Source organism: Gallus gallus, chromosome 2, assembly GCF_016699485.2.
Source record: "Gallus gallus isolate bGalGal1 chromosome 2, bGalGal1.mat.broiler.GRCg7b, whole genome shotgun sequence".
Taxonomy (NCBI): domain Eukaryota; kingdom Metazoa; phylum Chordata; class Aves; order Galliformes; family Phasianidae; genus Gallus; species Gallus gallus.
This window is the reverse complement of record NC_052533.1, coordinates 23,657,958-23,671,010: the sequence shown is the minus strand read 5'-3', so window position 1 is coordinate 23,671,010 and position 13,053 is coordinate 23,657,958. Positions and strand designations below refer to the sequence as shown.

At 42.6% G+C, this 13,053-nt stretch overlaps 1 protein-coding gene across 11 annotated transcripts in view; it reads right to left on the bottom strand.

The window, feature by feature from the left end:
- The window catches only part of PPP1R9A (protein phosphatase 1 regulatory subunit 9A), a 174,718-nt gene that overhangs the window by 84,386 nt on the left and 77,279 nt on the right, over positions 1 to 13,053 (bottom strand). The window lies entirely within an intron of this gene.

Sequence of the window (13,053 nt, the reverse complement as noted above, 5' to 3'; positions counted from 1 at the left end):
CCAGCATTAAAGGCTGCACCTATTCAGGAATCACAGGCATACGCTGAATTGGAAAGCTTTGAGGCTCCAGCACCAGGGAACATCTCTCCTGAAGTACAGTCAAGCTTCTCAATGAGACAGTACGTCGTTCTGTATGCAAACCTTGTTTCATGATTACTATTGTATGAAATGCAAAGATGATGCTACAAAAGCAGCCAAGTGCAGGCAGGACTGTTCATACACCAACAGGAACAGCACAAAGATTTTGACCAATTCCTTTTTGCCTTGCCCTACTTCCCAACCCAGACACCCAACATTCTCCTCAACCTAACAGCAATTTCTAACTCAAAATCTTTTTCTGTATTTTTATACCAAAAAGCAACTAAATAGGCTGCACCGCTGCTCTTTCTCTTTACAATAAGTAAGAGGAAAAAGTTATCCTTTTGTAAAGAACCACATGGTTTCCTCCTTTAGCATCTGACACATGAACGTTTCCTTTTCCTTCCTATTTTCTTCTCATTTTTTATCATTAAAGACTTAGGAAGCACGAGTTAATACACATCTTCTGCACTTTAGAACAGATGTTTTCAGTTATCTTTGGTTAGCCAGATAATCCCTTAACGTAATGTCTGCATACAGTGCCCTGAGAACAGAATGTGTATTTTACATCACAAATTCCTCTACGTTGCTGTTTTGCTTTTACTCACTCTGCTGGGTGGGAACGTGGCATATAAAAATTTGCATAGTAAATATGAATAGCGCTGATTCTCAAAAACAGTTAAATACAAGGTTGTTTTACAAGATCACTGTTTAAGTTACTGTGATTGTATGCTTCAAATAACGTACGTATTTCCATATTACAGGGGAAACAAAGTTTATTTGTCAGCTAACTGACAGTATTACTCTTGACAGTGGCAAGTAAAAATTGATTTCCAAATGTTGCTCAGAGAGCTAAAGTATAAATGCTGACCAGCAAATAACTTTCATCTCTGAGCCTTTGATTCCCACTGCTTACTGAACACATTCCTAAAAACTTGCTAGAAGGTAGTGAGTGAGCTAACCTCCTATTTAAGACACATCATATATCTGCACAGTAAACTGACCACTGAGGTGACCTCTATTAACACAAGCACTCTTCGATATACATTTCCTACATCACAGCACTACATTTCTTCTCTATTAACTTTTAAGAGAGACATTTTTCAAAAAGAAAGGAAGAAAGGAAGAAAGGAAGAAAGGAAGAAAGGAAGAAAGGAAGAAAGGAAGAAAGGAAGAAAGGAAGAAAGGAAGAAAGGAAGAAAGGAAGAAAGGAAGAAAGGAAGAAAGGAAGAAAGGAAGAAAGGAAGAAAGGAAGAAAGGAAGAAAGGAAGAAAGGAAGAAAGGGCGACTGAAGGAACTGCAACTGTTTAGTCTGGGGAAAAGGAGGCTGAGGGGAGACCTTATTGCTCTCTTCCAATATCTGAAAGGTGCTTACAGTGAGAGCAGGGTTGGTCTCTTCTCACTGGTGACAGGTGGCAGGATGAGGGGAAATGGCCTCAAGTTGTGCGGGGGTAAGTTTAGGTTGGATATCAGGAAACACTTCTTTACAGAAAGGGTTGTTAAGCACTGGGATAGGCTCCCCAGGGAGGTGGTTGAGTCACCATCCCTGGATGTGTTTAAAAACCGTTTGGATGTGGTGCTCAGGGACGTGATTTAGCAGAGGGTTGTTAGAGTTAGGGTACTACGGTTAGGCTGCAGTTGGACTTGATGATCTTTAAGGTCTTTTCCAACCTGAGCAATCCTATGATTCTAAATAAATTTATACATTATGGAAAAATAACCTCAACATTTCCTGTTAAGGATAAGAGATTTATTTAGCATTCATATGGGAAAACTGTTTAGCTGTCCAGTAATGCATTCCTCAACATATTTCTGTAGAGTAAAACATGGGGTAAACCCTACAGACACGTTTTTATTGAAGTAGAGAGGGCTGCAAGATTAAGTTAAAGCTGCAATACCTGGATCCTTGTCCAGAGCATCAAACACGAGCTAATCCTATTACTTCCTAATACACCGACTAATTTGTTTGGCATGCTAAATGCAAGCAGATCACCTTTGCTCATCAGTGAGCATCCTACAGTAAACTGTGTCAGTGTTACGTGGCATCTACCAATCCTTGCTGGGATTTTATGCTCAGGAGTTAGCTCGCATGTGAAGATAGAATCACAGAATCACCAAGGTTGGAGAAGACCCACGGGATCACCCAGTCCAACCACCTACCCATCACCAATGGTTCTCATTAAACCATGCCCCTCAACACAACGTCCAAACGTTCCTTGAACACCTCCAGGGTCGGTGATTCCACCACCTCCCTGGGCAGCCCATTCCAGTGCCTGACCACGCCTTCAGAGAAGTAGTATTTCCTAACGTCCAGCCTGTACCTCCCCTGGTGCAGCTTGAAGCCATTCCCTCTAGTCCTATCACTAGTTACATGAGAGAAGAGGCTGACCCCCAGCTCACTACAACCTCCCTTCAGGTAGTTATAGAGAGCAAAAAGGTCTCCCCTGAGCCTCCTCTTCTCCAGAATGAACAATCCCAGCTCCTTCCCAGATCCATGAGGTAGCATAGTCATTAAGTGAAGACAGGAAGCAAACATTAAACATGCTAAATTTAAAAAACGACCTTTCCCCTCCAAAAACTAATTTTTGTAATGAAATGCGTAACAAACATATGTTAATACAATATAGATTTTAGATATCAATCTATATTAACATATTGCAATATTTATATGTTGATTTATCTCTTTCATATATTTATATGACATATGTATTTAAAAATATGACACATACAAAGTATAGCTATCTTTCAAAGTGAAGGAAAATTCAGATAAAACACTAGTAAGTAAGTAATGTATATAAAAGAAAAGGTCCTATATTCTTCCTCAGTGGATTTTCCAGGGTTTGGGTATTTACATTTAAGAAGAGATCACTGATACTTTCCCGGAATGCCCATGGAGATTCCAGGGCAGATCACCCCAACCAGTCAAAGCAATGCACGGCTCCTCAGCCCAGTGGACCCTCAGATCTGTTACAAAGCATTCCTAGAAAGAAAGCATGATAGAAGTTGAGCCCCCTGGTCTTTGAGGGGACGCAGTGCTGGGCTGGCACAGCCCCGGTCCTGCCTTGATCTGCCCTGCACAAGGAGAGGGCCCAGGGCCTTTTCCAGCCCACAGGCCGTGCCTCCACAGAGAAGCACAACAAAAATTGGTGTCTGTGTATCAGGAAATTACACCAAGCACTGCACTGACGGTGGAGATGAAGATAAATCCCCAAATTAAAGCTCTAGATCCTCCTTCATGGTGCACGTGCAACTTATCATTATCTGTGAATCTTTTTGGTGGACGCCCCATCCCTGGAGCTTTCAAGGCCAGGCTGGATGTGGCTCTGGGCAGCCTGGTCTAACGGTTGTCAACCCTGCAAATAGCAGGGGGGTTGAAACTAGTTGATCATTATGGTCCTTTTTCAACCTAGGCCATTCTATGATTCTATGTGTCAGGACACTGCTCTGGCCAACCATCAAGTGTTCACAGCAGCAGTAATGCCATTCCTAGTCCTCATTTAAGAACCCTCATGCTTATTCAGGCTATTTATTTTCTCCTCCCTCTACCTGCGTCAAGTACCATGCATAGTTCTTACTTCGTATTTAATGACAGAGACCGCGTCCTACAGCTGCTACAAATGCCCACCTGTCCACAGCGTTTCATTGTGCAATGAGTGGAACTCATCAATTAGTTAAGGAATTTCCTATTTCAGCCACATTTTTTCTACTCACGAGCTCTGCCAGACAATCCTTTATTGTTACACTGTTTTTAATATAAATAATAATAGAAATGATCTGTATTTGGTGTTTTAAAATAGCACCCTTTATGGAATATGCAGTCCACAAAAACTCAAGAGTCGAGAACACTCCTCAACAGCAAGCAACCCCATCTAAGAAAAGATTTTTTTATTATTCTATTTCTAAAACATCTGCCATTCTTGCCTAAGAATTTAACTCCTCACCTTTAACAACAAGGAGACAGAAATAGGACTACCTACAAAAAGAAAATCTCCCATTTTTCCACAAGCTTTGCAGAAGAACATTAATTTTGCTTTTGTATTGTTAGTTTTCTAGGAAATTTACCATGAAAGCAGCATTTGGATTACTTTTTAATTACTGCATAGATACTGCTGGAGTGAAAATATACTAATTTTAGAGAGTGGTACAATTAAGTAAATTTAATTGAATGTGACAATGAAAAAAGGGGGAAAAAAATCTTGTATTGAAACAGACAAGCATTATAACCTCATGCAAAGAACATTCAACTTGCTGGCAGCACGCTGTCCAAATGATTTATATAGAAGACTGATTAGATCAGTCCTATTAAACTGTGTATTTGCATCCTGTGAGTTACTGTGATCTAATCGGACAATAAGCCATAAACAGATCCTGTCCAGATCTGATGCATGTTCAGTGAAGGGCTATGTTATATCAGGAAAGGCTTAACCTAGTATCCCCTGCTTGTTGAGTACCTAAGTGGCTTAACAACTTGGTTCTTTCAACAAGTGCATTATTAAGTATTGTGTCTCCATGCAGTTCTCACTGCATGTCCCTCTGCTCTGGAATTCAAAGACTGCTAATGATCTGTAATCCAAAAATCAGAAAGAAGAAAGAGGCGGCTAATCAATTTGTGAGGTATTCCATAAAGATTAGCAGATGATCATATTGCAAGAGTATTAAGAACCAAAAGCTTAATGGAAGTAAGTGACTAAAGACACTATTTGTTTTCCCTTCTTTTCTTAAACACAGCACAGTGTTATATTGCTTATAATTAATTAGCACTATTTCTTCATGGCAAGTTCACCTAAGAAGTTATTCAAATTATCATTCAACCTCCAGCAACAAATGGAAAGAATGGGTTTCCCTCATTTGTTCATGATCTGTTTTACACAGAATCATAGAATCTTTTGAGTTGGAAAGGTCACTTAAAGGTCATGAAATCCAACTCTTCTGCAACAAACAGGGACACCCACAGCTCCATCAGGTTGCTCAGAGCCCCGTCCAGTCTGACCCTGTCTCCAGGGACAGGGCATCCACCACCTCTCTGGGCAACCTGTGCCAGTGCCTCATCACTATTACTATAAAAAGCTCCTTCCTTATACCCAGATTAAATCTCCCTTCTTTTGGCTTGAAACTGTTCCTGCTAGAGAGTCTGTCCCCTTCTTTCTTACAGCCACCCCACAGACACTGAAAGGCGGCTCTCAGATCTCTCTGGTGCGTCTTCCAGGCTAAACAGCCCCAGCTCTCTCAGCCTGTTCTCACTGGGGAGGTGTTCCATCCTTTGGGATGGAACATACGTAGAAGGGTATTTCATGCATCTTGTAAGAGACTAACATTCGGGACACTGTAATTCTTCATCACACAGTGCAGATAGTCCTTCTCTCCTCCCTTCCCTCTATTTGGAAGAACAGCAATTTTTCAGGCTGTGTGTGTGATGCATTCCTTCTTATCGTTCTGCAGCCTACCAAGGTACATTTTTCATTATCACTGCTTGCATAAACATCATGCCTCTTCAAATGCCATCAGAGCCGACAACTACCATCACAGTTTGACGTCAGAGACAGCAGGGGGTCAGGGGTTTCACATAAAATTTTAATCTGTTTCCAAAAACATTTCTTTTGCATCACCACTGATGCAATTTCTCCCGGAAGCAGCAAAGAAAAGTATGAGCCTTGGACTATTTATCAGAGTTGTTCAGAAGACTGTTCGGTAGCAAACCAAGACGTTAGCAATAGGCTGTCTAGATTGAATGAGATTATTACACTGGCTAGGGCAATAAACAGAGACGTAGAAAGGAAAGGAAACAAAATGAAATAAAAACTGGACACTGAATCAACAGACAGAGTAAAACACAGTATGGCATTCTGAAAAACAGATTGGTAATGTGAAAATTGCCTCTGCAAGATACTTGCCTCTCTGCTTGAAACGTCACAAAAAGAGCAAAGACCTTTCAAACCTCTGCATTTATTTCAATAGGAAAACTCCTTTGCGCTGCACACGCTGATTAAATGCTCGTGTATGTTCACATGTGAGTCCCCTAAGCCATGGTATGGCATTTCTGCACCTCACAGCATCAAAGCTTTTTCACCTGTCAGCTCTCAGAGCAAACCTCCCCTCATGCAGGACTCGTTGCAGCGACTCCTTCCGAAATGAGCAAGGAGGGCACAGAGCCAGCTGTGGGCTTTGAAAGAACCACGTCCTTGCCTGTCAGTTCTCCCATTTGGAGTGTTCCTAGCTATTTTTGTCACGTTATAAAAGTATCTCTTTCATATACCTGAAGGTACAAAGAAGGAAGTCAAAGTTTACTGTCTGCCTAAAGTCAATTTCAGAAGGATAAAAAGTACCTTTTTCCTCATGGGAAAAAAATCCTATGCAGACACGGAGAAAGGTAATGCACTGAGGTTACATGGAGAAAGGTAAATCACTGAGCTCGTTCAGAGCTTGTGATTGCTCATCCAGACACACCGCTAACCCACAGCAGTGGCACTTCTGGGACTGCAATTACAACTGTGTTCCCCCATGTGGAAGCCTCACATTTCATTCTAATTCCTTTATACTTACAACGGTGTCCTTGTATTGCCAAGGTAGCAACAGAGGACTAAGAGTAGATCTTAAACATTCCAATGAGCTCCCCATCCTGCGTCAGAAGAACAGGCCAGACACACAGAGCCCATTAGGGACAGGGACAGGGAAAGAGGGGTTTCCCTATCACTCCTCGCATCAGCAAACATAGGCTGATGACCAGACATGTCCCAGGGCCTGTTGTGCCCCTACTGGAGGCAGTACTCTCAAAGTGCTGAGACTTCAGGCTGTATCTGTATTAGGAAATTGCAACTAATGCCAACAATTTAAAAGCACAAAATGCTGCATGCCAGGGCCTGTGGCTACACGCAAACCCTGCTTGGTCTCACAGGACAGATAAAGCTCTGCAGAGAAACATTCCTGTGACACCAAATAGGCCACAGACATTTAAGGGAAACAAATTGATACTGAGAATCTAATCAGAATTTCTTTTAATAAAAAAGGATGGGCAGGACAGAAAGTCAAACCAAATACAATTAACCTTCACGAAGGCTAGCACTGTAAGATAAAACAAAAGCTGAACATATGCAGAAGAAAGAGGTGCCATAAAACCTAACCTTGAATTGAATACCGTCAATAAACTAAACAGGCTTCCAGTACATTATTATACACTTCTATGTCTCTGAAGGCCTTTTTACCCTCCACAATGGTCCACTGTAATTGTCACATGGTAATCAGATCTGTTGAGTATGCAGGAACTTGCTCCCTTTCCAAATGTTATGCTGCTTACAAAGGATTTTATTCATTAAAGAGATTAATAGCTGTTCTTTGAACTCCCTTCGCTTCACCCAAGTCTGTGCTGACTGCCCGGCCACTGTGCCTCACTGACAGTTGAGAAGGGCTTCAAAAACTCATCTGGGAGGAACAAAGCAGGCTAACATGAAAAATCCTAATGGGTATCAAAACTGAAAAGAAATTACCAAGCAACACAAGGTCCTTCGTTATTAAAATAGACAAACAATCAAAAAATACATTTTCATTGACGTAGGACAAATATGGCAATGATCTCTTCCTCATTTCATGCACTTCAGAATCAGATCATTCAGTCATTCAAGCCTACAGTTAGGAAAGCTCTCTGATACCATGACGAAACTATGACAGAAATCCCCACCACAGACAGGTACATACAAATCCTACCGCGTTCCATGAGTACATCCCAGCCAAGATGTACCCACAGGAAAGCGAGCAAGGGCACACTCCTGTAGTGCTGGGACTCCATCACCTCATTGCTCTGGGAGGGGTTGTGGTCATGGGCTCCCTGCACAGACCCAACGTAGTTACTGTTAAAACGAACATGGACTCTTTGTTCCTTTTATGTTTAGTGTTTATGAATGCTTTATTTGCAAAACTTTTAAAACTACATTTTCAAATCGCATTTGAAACTGACTAAGGGAAGCAAATATAATATATGTGCATTTGTTCAAGCATTAGATTTTATATGCATTTTCATGTCCATGTTGGTAAGAAAGAGTCTGGAAGGAAATTAAGGCTGTAGATAACAAATTCTCCTTGCGAGCAGAGTTAAGCACCTACATTCTTTGACATCTAAATAGTTATATTTAAATAATTCAAGAAAATGACACTATTTGGAATTTCCATAAGTTTCTTTAAATGTTAAATTCATTTATTCTAAATTTAACCCCAAATGCATAATCTCTAGCATTAGAAGGAGCTTGAGGAACATCATCTCAAGGCTGTATTTTCCCAGGAATGCTTTAATATGTAAAAATGGCAGCTCACTGCAGGATAATTTTCTTTTCCCTTCCTGTATCTGTAGTATTGTTACTCTGATTTTGTTGCAAGAAGTAACATTTATAGAAGCCCAGCGCTCCTGTTTTAATTTAAGCCAGCCACATCAAAAGGTAACAATACCAAGATAAATTAAAAAAAAATAAATATGGATTGCTGTATACTACTTCTCTGAAAGGGTGGTCAGGCACTGGAATGGGCTGCCCAGAGAGGTGGTGGAGTCACCGAGCCTGGTGGTGTTCATAGAGCATTTGGATGTTGTGTTGAGGGACATGGTTTAGTGAGAACCATTGGTGAAGGGCGAATGGTTGGACTGGATGATCCTGTGGGTCTTTTCCAACCTTAGCGATTCTATGATTCTATGTATACCGGTGGCTTCCAGTTTAATTTCTATCTTGGCACGCCATCTGGGCGCTTATTCAGATAGCACTCCTGGTGGATCCCATTAAACACCTTTGATACACTGCAACCTTTGGTCAAAACTGAAGACAACTGGAGAGCAACTTTATGCATCGCACTGGCAGAGCTTCCTAAATTGGCATCAGCACGCTTGGCTCAATGCTTACCACAGGAGCTACCATCTAAGTGATGATTTCATCTAAAATGAATCCCGTTGTAATTAAGCACAGACAGAAGTAAAACATCTAGCTGATTTGCAACTAAACTGCACATGACAAAATAAAAGCAGCTATCACAGCACCAGCAAATATGCAGATGGATGCCAACCAGAACTACAATCCTAATGTTGTGAAACCTGGATTAGAGGAAATCACCGCTTCTCTGACAGTCATGCCAGACCCATTTACATCGAGTCTGCGCTTTAACAAGAAGGAAGTTGTTAATAATGGCAACAAGAAGTGAACGCAATTCACACAGACTTCTACGATGTTTGCCCAAATGCAAAGATCCCTCCTGCTTGAGGAGGAGCCACAGTGCTATGTGCAGCCAACAAGTGGCTCTTCTGTGATTGCTTGAACATGTGGAAGGCAAGAAGAGCCTCCATGCTCTCATTTCCTCTTCTTAAGGGACAATGGCTAGCTCTGCACATAACAACTAACACTCACAGTCCGGAAGTAAACAGTACTCAAGGTATTTAAATGGAGAAATCACACTGTAATCAAATCAAAGACAATAGCTAGTTATGACTTTCAGAATAACAGGAGCGATACGTGACAAAAATAGGAGTACTACTTCTACTGTATACAGCACACACATAAAACGACAGCAAAACGTTCCTGACAACCTTCCCTACACGTTACAGTCTACATCACACATCAGGACATCTGTCCCCCTGAGCCCTGGCTCCGGGCAAAGCCCCTGAGGAGCGCACACCCGTGTGCCCAGGCAGGCGGCTGTGGGAGGCACCACAGCTCCTTAAGGAAGAGAGTTCTGGAAATCACACAGACAAGGCACCTGTAAAGCACACGTTCCTCTGAGGTAAGAATTCAGCGCACCTCCCGTTCCAAGACTTCTCAGCAACAGAGAGGTTGTTTCATGCCTGCTTTTCCTGTTTCAGTCTGCTTATTCTAAATCAGATCACTGCTTGAGATTGTTTTTTCTCCCTTGAGCCTGGAGAAGTGAGGGGAGTCCCAAAGCTTCTCCTCAAGTCTGCTAACAGACATTCATCTCTGAGATATAATGAAAACAGTTTACTATTTATAAAAATACACGCTTCAAACCAATCGACCCTCATGTATAGAGACACCAGATCTTGCAAACAGCATTTTCTTGCCATATGCATTAACCATGCCTGACCAAAACAACCTGAGAGTGGTATCCAGCAAAATGCCCATCATGTTGTGGGCTGGGAGGACCCTGCCATCCTCTCAGGCCATTTACCCTCCATTAACGCCTTTCTCCAGGAAGGCCCACCCTGAGGCACCAAACCACAGGCTGTGTCCTAGCAAACTTCCAGCAGTGATGTCTGCTCTAAGAAAACTGGTGCATGGAAAAGGCTCCCCGGCAGCAACGCTGCTGCTTCGAGGACAGATGTGGCTGACAGCTCCCCAGGTAAGAGCAGCCCTATCCAAAGCGTAGTCACAGAACTTCAGAATGCTCTGAGTTGAAAGGAGCCCATACGGATTGTAGAGTCCTACCCCTGGCTCCACACAACACCACCCAAAAGTCAGATCACATGGATATATATGGGTACGCTGCATAAATACGTTGCTTAATCTTAGCAGGAGAAACTAAATGTGATGTTGAAAGAAAAAGAACACTGTTCAAAGTGTCATTTTGCATGTACCTGCTTTACCAAAAGCCCGCAGCCAGCTGGTGACGCTGCCCACCCCCCGGCAGGATTGATGATGCCACCACTGAGAGCTTTCCACGATCAGTAGCACCTGGACTCACAAAAAGAGCTATTTTTGTTCCACCCAACTTCCTGTAGCGGCTCTAACCTTCCATAAGCAGCTCAGCAACTGCAGAATGCTCCTGCTTACCAAAGCCCAGAGGCTCTGCCGAGCATCATCTTCAAGCAGATGAGAAACATCCTAGCTCTGCTCACTGCTTCCCCCAGCTAACCCTTGTCCTAGATGCGTGCTCGAGCCAGCACACTCGCACAGGAAACATCCTCCTACTGGGCTGATGGGTGTAACAAAATGTACAGAAGCAGCCCAAGTTTGCATCAGTACAAGTGCTCCCAAAATCGCTACAGGTCAGCTGCTTCAGGTTACGTTTTCTTTCCTTCCATTGTCAGCCATTAAAAAAACTCACAAAAACAGAAATACATGCCAGAGAAGGATAAGGGATGTAACTGTTCTCTTCAGGGAGATAAAAAAAGAACAAGGAAGTATAGAGCACAACAGAAGGAAGCAAAACAGAAGAGACCCCTCCAAATCCTTAACAACGCCTAAACTTGTTCTTAAAGAGACACGAAGACAACAGACCCACCAGGCACAAACTTAGACGCGGAAAGTGAAAGACAAAGGATTTATTGCCAAAACAAATATGCCACTGAAGCTCTGGCAGGAAGGCAAGTGGAATCCACAAACAGGAGTACAACCGAGCAACCCACGTGCTATAAATAGTGAATAAAGAAAAGCAGGAATTAATTCTGTGTGACAGCTGTCACTACATCATAACAATCACATCAGCACTGCAGACGCTCGGAAGAGAAACTACAAAAGCACTCACCAAAACGGCCTCTGTTGTTCAGCTGTTTTAATTAGCACACCAGTTTTGGGTGCTGCTAAGTCCACTCCTAAATTAACGACAGCTCCACGCTGTGTGTACTTCAGTGCAGGCAAATCTCGTAACTCTCATTACGGCAATGAAATACCAACAGCACGCTTGTAGGCTAATTCAGAAGACCAATTTCCAGAACAAAACAGGTGAAGCTACTTTGGAGCATACAGTTCCCAAATCATTCACCTTCAAAATCTTATGTATATATCAATCTGGCTATGCACGAGCTCTGTATTTTCCCAAGCAGACAGGTGGGTTTTTTTTTTCCTAATTTTAAAAGATTAAAGAAATGTTGCACGTATTTGGCTGTTCTTCCTTAACGTACATGCAGAAGGATCGTGCCATGACCTGTGCTGCTCTTCTTGAAGTCACCTTTCCAGATGCTAATTGCTACACAACACCCTGAAACGTCACCTTCTGAAGTTTTAAGCGCTTTATGATCAGTCAGACCTCATCTCAAAAGCACCTCAGAAACCTCGTGACAGCTCACCGAAGGCAAACACATCCGTAACAAAGAGCAGCTCTTTAATGATGCTTCCTGTACATGCTGTATTTGGCTGGCTCTGATGGCTTTGAGAAGCGGGAGTTATTTCAGAAAAGCAAAACAAAGCAGTACTTTCCCTTCAGATAACATCAACACATACACTGGGCATTCCTCCTTCCTAAGAGTTCTGTTAAATCCATAGGTGTCACGTAGAGCTTATAAAGAAAACAATTAAAGCTACATCCAGAACGGGCTTGCTTAGACAGAAATTCTGCAGAGAGGAATTACCTTAACAGCTGGATTTTCAGCTTAACCTCTCTTCTACGTCTGGGGACTTAACACAGAAACGTAAAGCTGCACAACTAGGAAGAAACTCCCTATGGAAATAAATCCAAAGGAATTTCTGCAGGGAACGCATTCCAGCCCAGCAGTCACATTCACCGTCACGCTTTCACAGGAACGAGCTTCAAGTTTGCTAACTTTGCTTTCAACTCAGGATATTTCCTTTCATTTCTGCAGCATTTTGCTTCGTTCTTTCCTGTCTGCTTGTGCTTTAAATAGCAGTCGCTGGCCTGGGAAGATACAGAGTCAGATTTCCTGAGAAGGGACTGTGATTTTAATATCAGCAGCATCTGATCCTGGGTGTTTCCGGCAGATAGAGCAGAACCGCCACCTGACTTCTGCAGCTGTGCTGGGGATGTTAAGTACCACCTAAAAGCCTGAGAGATTAGAAATTCACTTCTTTGTGCCAGGTAAAATGATCTCTAAGAGTCTGCAACAGACAGCTTTTGTGAGGTTGCTTTTAATCCCAATGACTCCTCCAGCTCAGGCCCATAGTGGGAGGGGAAGGCACACAGCTGAAGCCCAGCAGAGGTGGACCAAAACCCCATGGAAGCCATAGCAGCCCGGGTAGTACCTCCAGAGCTGCAGGCTACCCCCAGGAAGCCTGAGCTTCAATAAAAGCACTGCTATTTCTGCCATACTTGCTGGAGTGT